This window comes from Phyllobates terribilis, unplaced genomic scaffold (assembly GCF_046119375.1).
Source record: "Phyllobates terribilis strain yellow unplaced genomic scaffold, ASM4611937v1 Scaffold_1__5_contigs__length_1240528914, whole genome shotgun sequence".
Classification (NCBI taxonomy): Eukaryota; Metazoa; Chordata; class Amphibia; order Anura; family Dendrobatidae; genus Phyllobates; species Phyllobates terribilis.
The window spans coordinates 613,910,352-613,930,120 of record NW_027362761.1 but is presented as its reverse complement, the minus strand read 5'-3'; positions in this window follow the sequence as shown (position 1 = coordinate 613,930,120).

Here is a 19,769-nt window from a genome sequence, read left to right as displayed (position 1 = left end):
CCAGGTTTTGGGCCTGACGCCCCCTAAAATAAAGCGCAGGCGCGGAGGAGCAGCACAGTGTGTACAGGGGCACAGACATTGGGTCACAGGGTGGGGGGGTCCTCGGCTGCTGATGTGACAGGGTCTGGTCTGATGGGGGCGCCTCTCTGCAGGATGAGGTCAGAGACCGCAGCCATTAACCTTTGTGTCTCCCCCTGCAGTGCAACTTGACGCGTCTCTGCCCCTGTACACACTGACAGCTCAGTGAGGCCTGATATAAAGGGTCAGCGGGATTTATCGGGGGATCCCACCGATGTGCAGTGTGTACAGCACTATGGGTCCGATTCCTGCCGCAGGTGAGGACCACTGCAGCCAGTCACACACATCGGGTAGCTGCAGCTTTGTTCCTGTTGACACCGAGGTCGCGGCCTCATTACTGCTCTGATATAAATCTTCTCGTCATCATTTCTACATTTTCCAGTTTCTGGACCCCCTGACCCGCAGCTGAATGATGTGTTTCTTTTAAGAAAATAACCTTCGCTTTTTTCACTCTCCTCAGTTCCAGCACTGAGTCTGCAGACATTACTGCTTGTCGACATCGCTGCAGCCAATCAGTAGAATTGACCTCACGAGCTACTGAGCTCAGTGATTGGCTGCAGTGCTGTAGATGTGACATCTACAGACAATAACAGACACCACGACCAGCAGTGGACACACAGTGCCGGACCCAGGGATGGTGAGTAAAGCGCACATTGTTTATCAAAGCACGTTGTTCCTGTGCAGATGGATTTTTCATAAAAACCCCTTTACGAGCTCCATATAAATGAGAGAGCAGTCAGCTGACAGTGTGATGTCTAAGGACATGAGAGAGCAGTCAGCTGACAGTGTGATGTGTGAGGACATGAGAGAGCAGTCAGCTGACAGTGTGATGTGTGAGGACATGAGAGAGCAGTCAGCTGACAGTGTGATGTGTGGGGACATGAGAGTGCAGTCAGCTGACAGTGTGATGTGTGGAGACATGAGAGAGCAGTCAGCTGACTGTGATGTGTAAGGACATGAGAGAGCAGTCAGCTGACAGTGTGATGTGTAAGGACATGAGAGAGCAGTCAGCTGACAGTGTGATGTGTGGGGACATGAGAGAGCAGTCATCTGACAGTGTGATGTGTGAGGACATGACAGTGCAGTCAGCTGACAGTGTGATGTGTGAGAACATGAGAGATCAGTCAGCTGACAGTGTGATGTGTGAGGACATGAGAGAGCAGTCAGCTGACAGTGTGATGTGTGAGGACATGAGAGAGCAGTCAGCTGACAGTGTGATTTCTGGGGACATGAGAGAGCAGTCAGCTGACAGTGTGATGTGTGAGGACATGAGAGCAGTCAGCTGACAGTGTGATGTGTGGGGACATGAGAGAGCAGTCAGCTGACAGTGTGATGTGTGGGGACATGAGAGAGCAGTCAGCTGACAGTGTGATGTGTGAGGACATGAGAGAGCAGTCAGCTGACAGTGTGATGTGTAAGGACATGACAGTGCAGTCAGCTGACAGTGTGATGTGTGGGAACATGAGAGAGCAGTCAGCTGACAGTGTGATGTGTGAGGACATGAGAGTGCAGTCAGCTGACAGTGTGATGTGTGGGGACATGAGAGAGCAGTCAGCTGACTGTGATGTGTAAGGACATGAGAGAGCAGTCAGCTGACAGTGTGATGTGTAAGGACATGAGAGAGCAGTCAGCTGACAGTGTGATGTGTGAGGACATGAGAGAGCAGTCAGCTGACAGTGTGATGTGTGGGGACATGAGAGTGCAGTCAGCTGACAGTGTGATGTGTGGGGACATGAGAGAGCAGTCAGCTGACTGTGATGTGTAAGGACATGAGAGAGCAGTCAGCTGACAGTGTGATGTGTGGGGACATGAGAGAGCAGTCAGCTGACAGTGTGATGTGTGAGGACATGAGAGAGCAGTCAGCTAACAGTGTGATGTGTGGGGACATGAGAGAGCAGTCAGCTGACAGTGTGATGTGTGAGGACATGAGAGAGCAGTCAGCTGACAGTGTGATGTGTGAGGACATGAGAGTGCAGTCAGCTGACAGTGTGATGTGTGAGGACATGAGAGAGCAGTCAGCTGACAGTGTGATGTGTGGGAACATGAGAGAGCAGTCAGCTGACAGTGTGATGTGTGAGGACATGAGAGAGCAGTCAGCTGACAGTGTGATGTGTGAGGACATGAGAGAGCAGTTAGCTGACAGTGTGATGTGTGAGGACATGAGAGTGCAGTCAGCTGACAGTGTGATGTGTGAGGACATGAGAGTGCAGTCAGCTGACAGTGTGATGTGTGAGGACATGAGAGTGCCGTCAGCTGACAGCGTGATGTGTGAGGACATGAGAGAGCAGTCAGCTGACAGCGTGATGTGTGAGGACATGAGATTGCAGTCAGCTGACAGTGATGTGTGAGGACATGAGAGATCAGTCAGCTGACAGTGTGATGTGTGGGAACATGAGAGAGCAGTCAGCTGACAGTGTGATGTGTGAGGACATGAGAGAGCAGTCAGCTGACAGTGTGATGTGCGAGGACATGAGAGAGCAGTCAGCTGACAGTGTGATGTGTGAGGACATGAGAGTGCAGTCAGCTGACAGTGTGATGTGTGAGGACATGAGAGTGCAGTCAGCTGACAGCGTGATGTGTGAGGACATGAGAGAGCAGTCAGCTGACAGTGTGATGTGTGAGGACATGAGATTGCAGTCAGCTGAGAGTGTGATGTGTGAGGACATGAGAGAGCAGTCAGCTGACAGTGTGATGTGTGAGGACATGAGAGAGCAGTCAGCTGACAGTGTGATGTGTGGGGACATGAGAGAGCAGTCAGCTGACAGTGTGATGTATGGGGACATGAGAGAGCAGTCAGCTGACAGTGATGTGTAAGGACATGAGAGAGCAGTCAGCTGACAGTGTGATGTGTAAGGACATGAGAGAGCAGTCAGCTGATATTGTGATGTGTGGGGACATGAGAGAGCAGTCAGCTGACAGTGTGATGTATGGGGACATGAGAGATCAGTCAGCTGACAGTGTGATGTGTGGGAACATGAGAGAGCAGTCAGCTGACAGTGTGATGTGTGGGGACGGACATGAGAGATCAGTCAGCTGACAGTGTGATGTGTGGGAACATGAGAGAGCAGTCAGCTGACAGTGTGATGTGTGGGAACATGAGAGAGCAGTCAGCTGACAGTGTGATGTGTGATGACATGAGAGAGCAGTCAGCTGACAGTGTGATGTGTGGGGACATGAGAGTGCAGTCAGCTGACAGTGTGATGTGTGGGGACATGAGAGAGCAGTCAGCTGACTGTGATGTGTAAGGACATGAGAGAGCAGTCAGCTGACAGTGTGATGTGTGAGGACATGAGAGAGCAGTCAGCTGACAGTGTGATGTGTGAGGACATGAGAGAGCAGTCAGCTGACAGTGTGATGTGTGGGGACATGAGAGTGCAGTCAGCTGACAGTGTGATGTGTGGAGACATGAGAGAGCAGTCAGCTGACTGATGTGTAAGGACATGAGAGAGCAGTCAGCTGACAGTGTGATGTGTAAGGACATGAGAGAGCAGTCAGCTGACAGTGTGATGTGTGGGGACATGAGAGAGCAGTCAGCTGACAGTGTGATGTGTGAGGACATGACAGTGCAGTCAGCTGACAGTGTGATGTGTGGGAACATGAGAGAGCAGTCAGCTGACAGTCTGATGTGTGGGAACATGAGAGAGCAGTCAGCTGACAGTGTGATGTGTGAGAACATGAGAGATCAGTCAGCTGACAGTGTGATGTGTGAGGACATGAGAGAGCAGTCAGCTGACAGTGTGATGTGTGAGGACATGAGAGAGCAGTCAGCTGACAGTGTGATGTGTGGGGACATGAGAGAGCAGTCAGCTGACAGTGTGATGTGTGAGGACATGAGAGCAGTCAGCTGACAGTGTGATGTGTGGGGACATGAGAGAGCAGTCAGCTGACAGTGTGATGTGTGGGGACATGAGAGAGCAGTCAGCTGACAGTGTGATGTGTGAGGACATGAGAGAGCAGTCAGCTGACAGTGTGATGTGTGGGAACATGAGAGAGCAGTCAGCTGACAGTGTGATGTGTGAGGACATGAGAGTGCAGTCAGCTGACAGTGTGATGTGTGGGGACATGAGAGAGCAGTCAGCTGACTGTGATGTGTAAGGACATGAGAGAGCAGTCAGCTGACAGTGTGATGTGTAAGGACATGAGAGAGCAGTCAGCTGACAGTGTGATGTGTGAGGACATGAGAGAGCAGTCAGCTGACAGTGTGATGTGTGGGGACATGAGAGTGCAGTCAGCTGACAGTGTGATGTGTGGGGACATGAGAGAGCAGTCAGCTGACTGTGATGTGTAAGGACATGAGAGAGCAGTCAGCTGACAGTGTGATGTGTAAGGACATGGGAGAGCAGTCAGCTGACAGTGTGATGTGTGGGGACATGAGAGAGCAGTCAGCTGACAGTGTGATGTGTGAGGACATGAGAGAGCAGTCAGCTGACAGTGTGATGTGTGAGGACATGAGAGAGCAGTCAGCTGACAGTGTGATGTGTGAGGACATGAGAGAGCAGTCAGCTGACAGTGTGATGTGTGAGAACATGAGAGTGCAGTCAGCTGACAGTGTGATGTGTGAGGACATGAGAGAGCAGTCCGCTGACAGTGTGATGTGTGGGAACATGAGAGAGCAGTCAGCTGACAGTGTGATGTGTGAGGACATGAGAGAGCAGTCAGCTGACAGTGTGATGTGTGAGGACATGAGAGAGCAGTCAGCTGACAGTGTGATGTGTGAGGACATGAGAGTGCAGTCAGCTGACAGTGTGATGTGTGAGGACATGAGAGTGCAGTCAGCTGACAGTGTGATGTGTGAGGACATGAGAGTGCCGTCAGCTGACAGCGTGATGTGTGAGGACATGAGAGAGCAGTCAGCTGACAGTGTGATGTGTGAGGACATGAGATTGCAGTCGGCTGACAGTGATGTGTGAGGACATGAGAGATCAGTCAGCTGACAGTGTGATGTGTGGGAACATGAGAGAGCAGTCAGCTGACAGTGTGATGTGTGAGGACATGAGAGAGCAGTCAGCTGACAGTGTGATGTGGGGACATGAGAGATCAGTCAGCTGACAGTGTGATGTGTGGGGATATGAGAGTGCAGTCAGCTGACAGTGTGATTTGTGGCGACATGAGAGTGCAGTCAGCTGACAATGTGATGTGTGAGGACATGAGAGAGCAGTCAGCTGACAGTGTGATGTGTGAGGACATGAGAGTGCAGAGAGCTGACAGTGTGATGTGTGGGAACATGAGAGAGCAGTCAGCTGACAGTGTGATGTGTGAGGACATGAGATAGCAGTCAGCTGACAGTGTGATGTGTGAGGACATGAGAGTGCAGTCAGCTGACAGTGTGATGTGTGGCGACATGAGAGTGCAGTCAGCTGACAGTGTGATGTGTGAGGACATGAGAGAGCAGTCAGCTGACAGTGATGTGTGAGGACATGAGAGTGCAGAGAGCTGACAGTGTGATGTGTGGGAACATGAGAGAGCAGTCAGCTGACAGTGTGATGTGTGGGAACATGAGAGAGCAGTCAGCTGACAGTGTGATGTGTGAGGACATGAGAGAGCAGTCAGCTGACAGTGTGATGTGTGGGGACATGAGAGAGCAGTCAGCTGACAGCGTGATGTGTGGGAACATGAGAGAACAGTCAGCTGACAGCGTGATGTGTGAGGACATGAGAGAGCAGTCAGCTGACAGTGTGATGTGTGAGGACATGAGAGAGCAGTCAGCTGACAGTGTGATGTGTGAGGACATGAGAGTGCAGTCAGCTGACAGTGTGATGTGTGGGGACATGAGAGAGCAGTCAGCTGACAGTGTGATGTGTGAGGACATGAGAGAGCAGTCAGCTGACAGTGTGATGTGTGAGGACATGAGAGAGCAGTCAGCTGACAGTGTGATGTGTGGGGACATGAGAGAGCAGTCAGCTGACAGTGTGATGTGTGAGGACATGAGAGCAGTCAGCTGACAGTGTGATGTGTGGGGACATGAGAGAGCAGTCAGCTGACAGTGTGATGTGTGGGGACATGAGAGAGCAGTCAGCTGACAGTGTGATGTGTGAGGACATGAGAGAGCAGTCAGCTGACAGTGTGATGTGTGGGAACATGAGAGAGCAGTCAGCTGACAGTGTGATGTGTGAGGACATGAGAGTGCAGTCAGCTGACAGTGTGATGTGTGGGGACATGAGAGAGCAGTCAGCTGACTGTGATGTGTAAGGACATGAGAGAGCAGTCAGCTGACAGTGTGATGTGTAAGGACATGAGAGAGCAGTCAGCTGACAGTGTGATGTGTGAGGACATGAGAGAGCAGTCAGCTGACAGTGTGATGTGTGGGGACATGAGAGTGCAGTCAGCTGACAGTGTGATGTGTGGGGACATGAGAGAGCAGTCAGCTGACTGTGATGTGTAAGGACATGAGAGAGCAGTCAGCTGACAGTGTGATGTGTAAGGACATGGGAGAGCAGTCAGCTGACAGTGTGATGTGTGGGGACATGAGAGAGCAGTCAGCTGACAGTGTGATGTGTGAGGACATGAGAGAGCAGTCAGCTGACAGTGTGATGTGTGAGGACATGAGAGAGCAGTCAGCTGACAGTGTGATGTGTGAGGACATGAGAGAGCAGTCAGCTGACAGTGTGATGTGTGAGAACATGAGAGTGCAGTCAGCTGACAGTGTGATGTGTGAGGACATGAGAGAGCAGTCCGCTGACAGTGTGATGTGTGGGAACATGAGAGAGCAGTCAGCTGACAGTGTGATGTGTGAGGACATGAGAGAGCAGTCAGCTGACAGTGTGATGTGTGAGGACATGAGAGAGCAGTCAGCTGACAGTGTGATGTGTGAGGACATGAGAGTGCAGTCAGCTGACAGTGTGATGTGTGAGGACATGAGAGTGCAGTCAGCTGACAGTGTGATGTGTGAGGACATGAGAGTGCCGTCAGCTGACAGCGTGATGTGTGAGGACATGAGAGAGCAGTCAGCTGACAGTGTGATGTGTGAGGACATGAGATTGCAGTCGGCTGACAGTGATGTGTGAGGACATGAGAGATCAGTCAGCTGACAGTGTGATGTGTGGGAACATGAGAGAGCAGTCAGCTGACAGTGTGATGTGTGAGGACATGAGAGAGCAGTCAGCTGACAGTGTGATGTGGGGACATGAGAGATCAGTCAGCTGACAGTGTGATGTGTGGGGATATGAGAGTGCAGTCAGCTGACAGTGTGATTTGTGGCGACATGAGAGTGCAGTCAGCTGACAATGTGATGTGTGAGGACATGAGAGAGCAGTCAGCTGACAGTGTGATGTGTGAGGACATGAGAGTGCAGAGAGCTGACAGTGTGATGTGTGGGAACATGAGAGAGCAGTCAGCTGACAGTGTGATGTGTGAGGACATGAGATAGCAGTCAGCTGACAGTGTGATGTGTGAGGACATGAGAGTGCAGTCAGCTGACAGTGTGATGTGTGGCGACATGAGAGTGCAGTCAGCTGACAGTGTGATGTGTGAGGACATGAGAGAGCAGTCAGCTGACAGTGATGTGTGAGGACATGAGAGTGCAGAGAGCTGACAGTGTGATGTGTGGGAACATGAGAGAGCAGTCAGCTGACAGTGTGATGTGTGGGAACATGAGAGAGCAGTCAGCTGACAGTGTGATGTGTGAGGACATGAGAGAGCAGTCAGCTGACAGTGTGATGTGTGGGGACATGAGAGAGCAGTCAGCTGACAGCGTGATGTGTGGGAACATGAGAGAGCAGTCAGCTGACAGCGTGATGTGTGAGGACATGAGAGAGCAGTCAGCTGACAGTGTGATGTGTGAGGACATGAGAGAGCAGTCAGCTGACAGTGTGATGTGTGAGGACATGAGAGTGCAGTCAGCTGACAGTGTGATGTGTGGGGACATGAGAGAGCAGTCAGCTGACAGTGATGTGTGGGGACATGAGATTGCAGTCAGCTGACAGTGATGTGTGAGGACATGAGAGAGCAGTCAGCTGACAGTGTGATGTGTGATGACATGAGAGAGCAGTCAGCTGACAGTGTGATGTGTGGGGACATGAGAGATCAGTCAGCTGACAGTGTGATGTGTGGGAACATGAGAGAGCAGTCAGCTGACAGTGTGATGTGTGAGGACATGAGAGAGCAGTCAGCTGACAGTGTGATGTGTGAGGACATGAGAGAGCAGTCAGCTGACAGTGTGATGTGTGGGGATATGAGAGTACAGTCAGCTGACAGTGTGATGTGTGGGAACATGAGAGAGCAGTTAGCTGACAGTGTGATGTGTGAGGACATGAGAGAGCAGTCAGCTGACAGTGTGATGTGTGGGAACATGAGAGAGCAGTCAGCTGACAGTGTGATGTGTGAGGACATGAGAGTGCAGTCAGCTGACAGTGTGATGTGTGAGGACATGAGAGTACAGTCAGCTGACAGTGTGATGTTTGAGGACATGAGAGAGCAGTCAGCTGACAGTGTGATGTGTGGGGACATGAGAGATCAGTCAGCTGACAGTGTGATGTGTGGGAACATGAGAGAGCAGTCAGCTGACAGTGTGATGTGTGAGGACATGAGAGAGCAGTCAGCTGACAGTGTGATGTGGGGACATGGGAGATCAGTCAGCTGACAGTGTGATGTGTGAGGACATGAGAGTGCAGTCAGCTGACAGTGTGATGTGTGGCGACATGAGTGCAGTCAGCTGACAATGTGATGTGTGAGGACATGAGAGAGCAGTCAGCTGACAGTGTGATGTGTGAGGACATGAGAGTGCAGACAGCTGACAGTGTGATGTGTGGGAACATGAGAGGGCAGTCAGCTGATAGTGTGATGTGTGAGAACATGAGATAGCAGTCAGCTGACAGTGTGATGTGTGAGGACATGAGAGTGCAGTCAGCTGACAATGTGATGTGTGGCGACATGAGAGTGCAGTCAGCTGACAGTGTGATGTGTGAGGACATGAGAGAGCAGTCAGCTGACAGTGATGTGTGAGGACATGAGAGTGCAGACAGCTGACAGTGTGATGTGTGGGAACATGAGAGAGCAGTCAGCTGACAGTGTGATGTGTGAGGACATGAGAGAGCAGTCAGCTGACAGTGTGATGTGTGAGGACATGAGAGAGCAGTCAGCTGACAGTGTGATGTGTGAGGACATGAGAGAGCAGTCAGCTGACAGTGTGATGTGTGGGAACATGAGAGAGCAGTCAGCTGACAGTGTGATGTGTGGGGACATGAGAGATCAGTCAGCTGACAGTGTGATGTGTGGGAACATGAGAGAGCAGTCAGCTGACAGTGTGATGTGTGGGAACATGAGAGCAGTCAGCTGACAGTGTGATGTGTGGGAACATGAGAGAGCAGTCAGCTGACAGTGTGATGTGTGAGGACATGAGAGAGCAGTCAGCTGACAGTGTGATGTGTGGGGACATGAGAGAGCAGTCAGCTGACAGTGTGATGTGTGGGGACATGAGAGAGCAGTCAACTGACAGTGTGATGTGTGGGGACATGAGAGTGCAGTCAGCTGACAGTGTGATGTGTGAGGACATGAGAGAGCAGTCCGCTGACAGTGTGATGTGTGGGAACATGAGAGAGCAGTCAGCTGACAGTGTGATGTGTGAGGACATGAGAGAGCAGTCAGCTGACAGTGTGATGTGTGAGGACATGAGAGAGCAGTCAGCTGACAGTGTGATGTGTGAGGACATGAGAGTGCAGTCAGCTGACAGTGTGATGTGTGAGGACATGAGAGTGCCGTCAGCTGACAGCGTGATGTGTGAGGACATGAGAGAGCAGTCAGCTGACAGTGTGATGTGTGAGGACATGAGATTGCAGTCAGCTGAGAGTGTGATGTGTGAGGACATGAGAGAGCAGTCAGCTGACAGTGTGATGTGTGAGGACATGAGAGAGCAGTCAGCTGACAGTGTGATGTGTGGGGACATGGGAGAGCAGTCAGCTGACAGTGTGACGTATGGGGACATGAGAGATCAGTCAGCTGACAGTGTGATGTGTGGGAACATGAGAGAGCAGTCAGCTGACAGTGTGATGTGTGAGGACATGAGAGAGCAGTCAGCTGACAGTGTGATGTGTGGGGACATGAGAGAGCAGTCAGCTGACAGTGTGATGTATGGGGACATGAGAGATCAGTCAGCTGACAGTGTGATGTGTGGGAACATGAGAGAGCAGTCAGCTGACAGTGTGATGTGTGGGGACGGACATGAGAGATCAGTCAGCTGACAGTGTGATGTGTGGGAACATGAGAGAGCAGTCAGCTGACAGTGTGATGTGTGGGAACATGAGAGAGCAGTCAGCTGACAGTGTGATGTGTGATGACATGAGAGAGCAGTCAGCTGACAGTGTGATGTGTGGGACATGAGAGAGCAGTCAGCTGACAGTGTGATGTGTGGGGACATGAGAGTGCAGTGAGCTGACAGTGTGATTTGTGGGGACATGAGAGAGCAGTCAGCTGACAGTGTGATGTGTGGGAACATGATAGAGCAGTCAGCTGACAGTGTGATGTGTGGGAACATGATAGAGCAGTCAGCTGACAGTGTGATGTGTGGGAACATGAGAGAGCAGTCAGCTGACAGTGTGATGTGTAAGGACATGAGAGAGCAGTCAGCTGACAGTGTGATGTGTGGGGACATGAGAGAGCAGTCAGCTGACAGTGTGATGTGTGGGGACATGAGAGAGCAGTCAGCTGACAGTGTGATGTGTAAGGACATGAGAGAGCAGTCAGCTGACAGTGTGATGTGTGGGGACATGAGAGAGCAGTCAGCTGACAGTGTGATGTGTGAGGACATGACAGTGCAGTCAGCTGACAGTGTGATGTGTGGGAACATGAGAGAGCAGTCAGCTGACAGTGTGATATGTGGGGACATGAGAGAGCAGTCAGCTGACAGTGTGATGTGTGGGGACATGAGAGAGCAGTCAGCTGACAGTGTGATGTGTGGGGACATGACAGTGCAGTCAGCTGACAGTGTGATGTGTAAGGACATGAGAGAGCAGTCAGCTGACAGTGTGATGTGTAAGGACATGAGAGAGCAGTCAGCTGACAGTGTGATGTGTGGGGACATGAGAGAGCAGTCAGCTGACAGTGTGATGTGTGAGGACATGACAGTGCAGTCAGCTGACAGTGTGATGTGTGAGGACATGACAGTGCAGTCAGCTGACAATGTGATGTGTGAGGACATGAGAGAGCAGACAGCTGACAGTGTGATGTGTAAGGACATGAGAGCAGTCAGCTGACAGTGTGATGTGTGGGGACATGAGAGAGCAGTCAGCTGACAGTGTGATGTGTGAGGACATGAGAGAGCAGTCAGCTAACAGTGTGATGTGTGAGGACATGAGAGAGCAGTCAGCTGACAGTGTGATGTGTGAGGACATGACAGTGCAGTCAGCTGACAGTGTGATGTGTGAGGACATGACAGTGCAGTCAGCTGACAATGTGATGTGTGAGGACATGAGAGACCAGACAGCTGACAGTGTGATGTGTAAGGACATGAGAGCAGTCAGCTGACAGTGTGATGTGTGGGGACATGAGAGAGCAGTCAGCTGACAGTGTGATGTGTGAGGACATGAGAGAGCAGTCAGCTAACAGTGTGATGTGTGAGGACATGAGAGAGCAGTCAGCTGACAGTGTGATGTGTGAGGACATGCGAGAGCAGTCAGCTGACAGTGTGATGTGTGAGGACATGAGAGAGCAGTCAGCTGACAGCGTGATGTGTGAGGACATGAGAGAGCAGTCAGCTGACAGTGTGATGTGTGAGGACATGAGAGAGCAGTCAGCTGACAGTGTGATGTGTGAGGACATGAGAGTGCAGTCAGCTGACAGTGTGATGTGTGGGAACATGAGAGAGCAGTCAGCTGACAGTCTGATGTGTGAGGACTTGAGAGTGCAGTCAGCTGACAGTGTGATGTGTGGGAACATGAGAGAGAAGTCAGCTGACAGTCTGATGTGTGGGAACATGAGAGAGCAGTCAGCTGACAGTGTGATGTGTGAGGACATGAGAGTGCAGTCAGCTGACAGTGTGATGTGTGAGGACATGAGAGAGCAGTCAGCTGACAGTGTGATGTGTGAGGACATGAGAGAGCAGTCAGCTGACAGTGTGCTGTGTAAGGACATGAGAGAGCAGTCAGCTGACAGTGTGATGTGTGAGGACATGAGAGTGCAGTCAGCTGACAGTGTGATGTGTGAGGACAGCAGAGAGCAGTCAGCTGACAGTGTGATGTTTGAGGACATGAGAGAGCAGTAAGCTGACAGTGTGATGTGTGAGGAGTCTCCGCGAGCTCAAAGAACACTGGATTTTGGCTGTTGGAGCTGAAAAGAGGACATCGGTAAACCAGGGGAGGAGTCCTGAGGAGATAATTTGCATATTCCCACTGCATTTTGGGGTAAGTGAAGAGTCTCCGCGAGCTCAAAGAACACTGGATTTTGGCTGTTGGAGCTGAAAAGAGGACATCGGTAAACCGCGCGCCTACCGGCGTGTGCATTTTGAAGCTTTTTTTTTAAGCTTTTTTCACTGTTTTCAGAACATTAACAATAAGAACATGGAAGAGTCCAGGAGCCATTTGGTGAGCTGCATATCCTGCTACATGTTCACAGACTTGCCAGTGGAAAAGCCAAACTTCACATGCCAGAAATGCAAGCTTGTGTCCCTGTTGGAGGAAAAGTTGCGAAATCTAGAAGAGAGGTTAAATACCTTGAAAATCATTAAGGAAGGTTAAGAGTTCTTAGACAGAGCAGAATTATCTCTTCATGATTCAGAAAGAGAAGAAATTCGAACCGCACCTGACGAAACAGAGGAATGGAAGCATGTGACCCACAGAAGCAGGAGGATCGAGAGGCAGTCAGCACCTATACTGCTCAGGAACCAGTACCAGGCTCTCACGCAGGAGAACCATGAAGAAATACAGCAAAATAAGACTTTGCCAGCAATGAATAACCTTGTAAGCCCTCAGAATCCTCCTGGATGGAGAAAGAAGAATGTTGTGAAGAAAAAACGGAGAGTGGTGGTCATGGGGGATTCCCTGTTAAGAGGAACAGAGGCCGCTATCTGCAGACCAGACATAACCTCAAGAGAAATGTGCTGTCTTCCAGGAGCAAAAATTAAAGATGTGTCTGACAGGATATCAAGACTCTTCAGACCTATAGATCACTACCCATTCCTGCTAATACATGTGGGGACAAATGACACCGCAGGAAAGGACCTGGAAACCATCTGCAGTGACTTTGAAGACTTAGGCAAGAAAGTGAAAGAATTGGGAGCGCAGGTGGTCTTCTCATCCATCCTCCCAGTGGATGGCCATGGAACAATGAGGTGGAATAAGATTCTACAGGTGAACAACTGGCTACGTCGATGGTGCCGTCAACAAGGAGTTGGATTTCTGGATCACGGAATGAATTACCTATACGATGGACTACTTGCTAGAGATGGGGTGCACCTTACGAAGACTGGAAAACATGTATTTGGAAGTCGCCTTGCTACACTCATCAGAAGAGCTTTAAACTAGAACAATGTGGGAAGGGAAGCAAAAGGCCAGAAAAAGCCATACAGCTGACAAATACTATTGAGATCTCTGCTACTGGAAGTGGAAAGGAAGAACAAAGACAAAACAATTTAAATAATAAAAATATGGGAGGAAGAGAAACCAATCACAAACTAAAATGTTTTTATACAAATGCACAAAGCATGGGCAACAAACAAGGAGAATTGGAACTACTAATGCAGGAAAAGGAATATGATGTCATTGGAATCACTGAAACTTGGTGGGACGATACACATGATTGGAATAAAAGGCTAAAAGGATACAACTTATTTGCAAGAAACAGACTTGATAAACGAGGAGGAGGTGTTGCATTGTATGTTAGAAAAGCGTATATCTGCACAGAGATTGAAGCTTCAGAGACTGGGAGTTCTGTGGAAACTGTTTGGGTAAGAATACAAGGAGAGAACAACGGAAAGGACACCATTGTAGGCATTTACTACAGGCTACCTGGGCAAGCTGAAGATATGGATGAACTCTTTATGTATCAAATGACCAAGTTCTCCAAAAAATATGACGTAGTGGTCATGGGAGATTTCAACTATCCAGACATTTGTTGGGAATCTCTCTCAAGTAAAACTAACAGGTCAAGCAAATTCTTATCCTCTCTTGCTGACAACTTTATCTTCCAAAAGGTAGGGGAGAGAACAAGGGGATCTGCTACTTTGGATCTAATCCTTATAAACAGGGAGGAAATGGTTGAGGAGGTAAAGGTGGCTGGGACCCTAGGAGGCAACGATCATGCTATTATAGAATTTTGGATAACTAGAGGAGGAAGACATGCGAAGACTCAAACTTCAAGGTTAGATTTTAGAAAGGCAGATTTTAAGAGACTCAGAAAGAGAATAGGAGGGATCCAATGGCTGGATGTCCTTAAGGACAAAAATGTCCAGGAAGGATGGGAAATTTTTAAAAATGAGATTCTCAAAGCACAATCGTTAACAATCCCGAAAAGTAGGAAGAATGGGAAGCATTTAAGGAAACCAGGATGGATGAACACAGAACTTAAACACATGCTAAAAAGAAAGAAAGAAATGTTTATTAAATGGAAAGAGGGAGGCATATCTAAAGAAGATTATAATGCAGTCTGCAGATCCTGTAGGGCACGTATCAGGTTAGCTAAAGCTGACAATGAATTAAGGCTTGCAAGAGATGTCAAAAGCAATAAAAAAGGATTTTGGGGGTATGTCAAAAGTAAAAGAAAAGTCAAAGATGCTACAGGATTTTTACAGGATGAAAATGGAGAAATGGTAAGAGAGGATGTTGAGCAGGCCGAACTTTTTAATTCCTATTTTGCATCTGTTTTCTCTCAGAAAGAAAATGTAACATCAACTGATCTTCACTGTCCTTTTAAAGGAATAGAGGAATCCAAGTTATCTGTAAACAGAAAGATTGTGAGGGAATATTTAGCTAACATAAATGAGTTCAAGTCTCCAGGTCCAGATGAATTACACCCCAGAGTACTGAAGGAGATCGTAGAAGAAATTTTAGAACCACTCTCCATAATCTTTGAAAATTCTTGGAGAACAGGAGAAGTCCCAGAAGACTGGAGAAGAGCAAATGTTGTTCCTATCTTCAAAAAGGGGAAGAAGGTGGACCCAGGGAACTATAGGCCGGTGAGTCTGACTTCTATACCAGGAAAGATCTTTGAACAAATTATTAAACAACATGTATGTAAGTACATGGATAAGAATGAAGTGATTAACCAGAGTCAGCATGGGTTTGTAACTAACAAGTCATGTCAGACTAACTTAATTTCCTTCTATGACAGAATCACTGACTGGGTGGATCAGGGAAATGCTGTAGATATAGTATATCTTGACTTCAGCAAAGCATTTAACAAAGTATCTCACACCATCCTTATTGAAAAAATGACCAAGTATGCAATGGACCAGGCAACTGTTAGGTGGATTCATAACTGGCTTAGTGATCGGACTCAAAGGGTGGTTGTAAATGGCTTCACATCCAGCTGGATGAATGTCTCAAGTGGGGTACCACAGGGCTCCGTCCTGGGACCTGTATTGTTCAACATCTTTATCAATGATTTAGATGAAGGAATTGAGGGTAAACTGATTAAATTTGCTGATGACACAAAGCTAGGAGGGATAGCTAATACTAGAGAAGAGAGAGAGAGGATTCAAAAAGACCTAAATAAACTGGAGCAGTGGGCAGCAACCAACAGAATGGTTTTTAACAGGGAAAAATGCAAAGTACTACATCTGGGCAATAAAAGTGAAAAAAGCATATACAGAATGGGAGGAATAGAGCTAAGCAACAGTACATGTGAAAAAGACTTAGGTATACTAATAGATCATAGACTGAACATGAGTCAACAGTGTGATGCAGCAGCAAAAAAGGCAAATACAATTCTGGGATGTATTAACAGAAGCATACAATCTAGATCACGTGAAGTCATTATCGGTCTTTACTCCTCTTTGGTCAGATCTCATCTGGAATACTGTGTACAGTTTTGGGCACCACATTTTAAAAAAGACATAGACAAACTGGAGCAAGTTCAGAGAAGAGCGACCAGAATGGTGACTGGTCTGCAAACCATGACCTATGAGGAGCGGTTGCAGGATTTGGGAATGTTTAGCTTGCAAAAAAGAAGACTGAGAGGAGACTTAATAGCTGTCTACAAATATGTCAAGGGCTGTCACATTGTAGAAGGATCATCTTTATTCTCATTTGCACAAGGAAAGACTAGAAGCAATGGGATGAAACTAAATGGGAGGAGACACAGATTAGATATTAGAAGACACTTTTTGACAGTTAGGGTGATTAATGAGTGGAACAGGCTGCCACGAGAGGTGGTGAGTTCCCCTTCAATGGACGTCTTCAAACAGAGGCTGGACAGACATCTGTCTCAGATGATCTAGTGAATCCTGCTTTGAGCAGGGGGTTGGACCAGATGACCCAGGAGGTCCCTTCCAACTCTACCATTCTATGATTCTATGACATGAGAGATCAGTCAGCTGACAGTGTGATGTGTGGGGACATGAGAGAGCAGTCAGCTGACAGTGTGATGTGTGGGGACATGAGAGAGCAGTCAGCTGACAGTGTGATGTGTGGGGACATGACAGTGCAGTCAGCTGACAGTGTGATGTGTAAGGACATGAGAGAGCAGTCAGCTGACAGTGTGATGTGTAAGGACATGAGAGAGCAGTCAGCTGACAGTGTGATGTGTGGGGACATGAGAGAGCAGTCAGCTGACAGTGTGATGTGTGAGGACATGACAGTGCAGTCAGCTGACAGTGTGATGTGTGAGGACATGACAGTGCAGTCAGCTGACAATGTGATGTGTGAGGACATGAGAGAGCAGACAGCTGACAGTGTGATGTGTAAGGACATGAGAGCAGTCAGCTGACAGTGTGATGTGTGGGGACATGAGAGAGCAGTCAGCTGACAGTGTGATGTGTGAGGACATGAGAGAGCAGTCAGCTAACAGTGTGATGTGTGAGGACATGAGAGAGCAGTCAGCTGACAGTGTGATGTGTGAGGACATGCGACAGCAGTCAGCTGACAGTGTGATGTGTGAGGACATGAGAGAGCAGTCAGCTGACAGCGTGATGTGTGAGGACATGAGAGAGCAGTCAGCTGACAGTGTGATGTGTGAGGACATGAGAGAGCAGTCAGCTGACAGTGTGATGTGTGAGGACATGAGAGTGCAGTCAGCTGACAGTGTGATGTGTGGGAACATGAGAGAGCAGTCAGCTGACAGTCTGATGTGTGAGGACTTGAGAGTGCAGTCAGCTGACAGTGTGATGTGTGGGAACATGAGAGAGAAGTCAGCTGACAGTCTGATGTGTGGGAACATGAGAGAGCAGTCAGCTGACAGTGTGATGTGTGAGAACATGAGAGATCAGTCAGCTGACAGTGTGATGTGTGAGGACATGAGAGAGCAGTCAGCTGACAGTGTGATGTGTGAGGACATGAGAGTGCAGTCAGCTGACAGTGTGATGTGTGAGGACATGAGAGAGCAGTCAGCTGACAGTGTGATGTGTGAGGACATGAGAGAGTAGTCAGCTGACAGTGTGCTGTGTAAGGACATGAGAGAGCAGTCAGCTGACAGTGTGATGTGTGAGGACATGAGAGTGCAGTCAGCTGACAGTGTGATGTGTGAGGACAGCAGAGAGCAGTCAGCTGACAGTGTGATGTTTGAGGACATGAGAGAGCAGTCAGCTGACAGTGTGATGTGTGAGGAGTCTCCGCGAGCTCAAAGAACACTGGATTTTGGCTGTTGGAGCTGAAAAGAGGACATCGGTAAACCAGGGGAGGAGTCCTGAGGAGATAATTTGCATATTCCCACTGCATTTTGGGGTAAGTGAAGAGTCTCCGCGAGCTCAAAGAACACTGGATTTTGGCTGTTGGAGCTGAAAAGAGGACATCGGTAAACCGCGCGCCTACCGGCGTGTGCATTTTGAAGCTTTTTTTTTAAGCTTTTTTCACTGTTTTCAGAACATTAACAATAAGAACATGGAAGAGTCCAGGAGCCATTTGGTGAGCTGCATATCCTGCTACATGTTCACAGACTTGCCAGTGGAAAAGCCAAACTTCACATGCCAGAAATGCAAGCTTGTGTCCCTGTTGGAGGAAAAGTTGCGAAATCTAGAAGAGAGGTTAAATACCTTGAAAATCATTAAGGAAGGTTAAGAGTTCTTAGACAGAGCAGAATTATCTCTTCATGATTCAGAAAGAGAAGAAATTCGAACCGCACCTGACGAAACAGAGGAATGGAAGCATGTGACCCACAGAAGCAGGAGGATCGAGAGGCAGTCAGCACCTATACTGCTCAGGAACCAGTACCAGGCTCTCACGCAGGAGAACCATGAAGAAATACAGCAAAATAAGACTTTGCCAGCAATGAATAACCTTGTAAGCCCTCAGAATCCTCCTGGATGGAGAAAGAAGAATGTTGTGAAGAAAAAACGGAGAGTGGTGGTCATGGGGGATTCCCTGTTAAGAGGAACAGAGGCCGCTATCTGCAGACCAGACATAACCTCAAGAGAAATGTGCTGTCTTCCAGGAGCAAAAATTAAAGATGTGTCTGACAGGATATCAAGACTCTTCAGACCTATAGATCACTACCCATTCCTGCTAATACATGTGGGGACAAATGACACCGCAGGAAAGGACCTGGAAACCATCTGCAGTGACTTTGAAGACTTAGGCAAGAAAGTGAAAGAATTGGGAGCGCAGGTGGTCTTCTCATCCATCCTCCCAGTGGATGGCCATGGAACAATGAGGTGGAATAAGATTCTACAGGTGAACAACTGGCTACGTCGATGGTGCCGTCAACAAGGAGTTGGATTTCTGGATCACGGAATGAATTACCTATACGATGGACTACTTGCTAGAGATGGGGTGCACCTTACGAAGACTGGAAAACATGTATTTGGAAGTCGCCTTGCTACACTCATCAGAAGAGCTTTAAACTAGAACAATGTGGGAAGGGAAGCAAAAGGCCAGAAAAAGCCATACAGCTGACAAATACTATTGAGATCTCTGCTACTGGAAGTGGAAAGGAAGAACAAAGACAAAACAATTTAAATAATAAAAATATGGGAGGAAGAGAAACCAATCACAAACTAAAATGTTTTTATACAAATGCACAAAGCATGGGCAACAAACAAGGAGAATTGGAACTACTAATGCAGGAAAAGGAATATGATGTCATTGGAATCACTGAAACTTGGTGGGACGATACACATGATTGGAATAAAAGGCTAAAAGGATACAACTTATTTGCAAGAAACAGACTTGATAAACGAGGAGGAGGTGTTGCATTGTATGTTAGAAAAGCGTATATCTGCACAGAGATTGAAGCTTCAGAGACTGGGAGTTCTGTGGAAACTGTTTGGGTAAGAATACAAGGAGAGAACAACGGAAAGGACACCATTGTAGGCATTTACTACAGGCTACCTGGGCAAGCTGAAGATATGGATGAACTCTTTATGTATCAAATGACCAAGTTCTCCAAAAAATATGACGTAGTGGTCATGGGAGATTTCAACTATCCAGACATTTGTTGGGAATCTCTCTCAAGTAAAACTAACAGGTCAAGCAAATTCTTATCCTCTCTTGCTGACAACTTTATCTTCCAAAAGGTAGGGGAGAGAACAAGGGGATCTGCTACTTTGGATCTAATCCTTATAAACAGGGAGGAAATGGTTGAGGAGGTAAAGGTGGCTGGGACCCTAGGAGGCA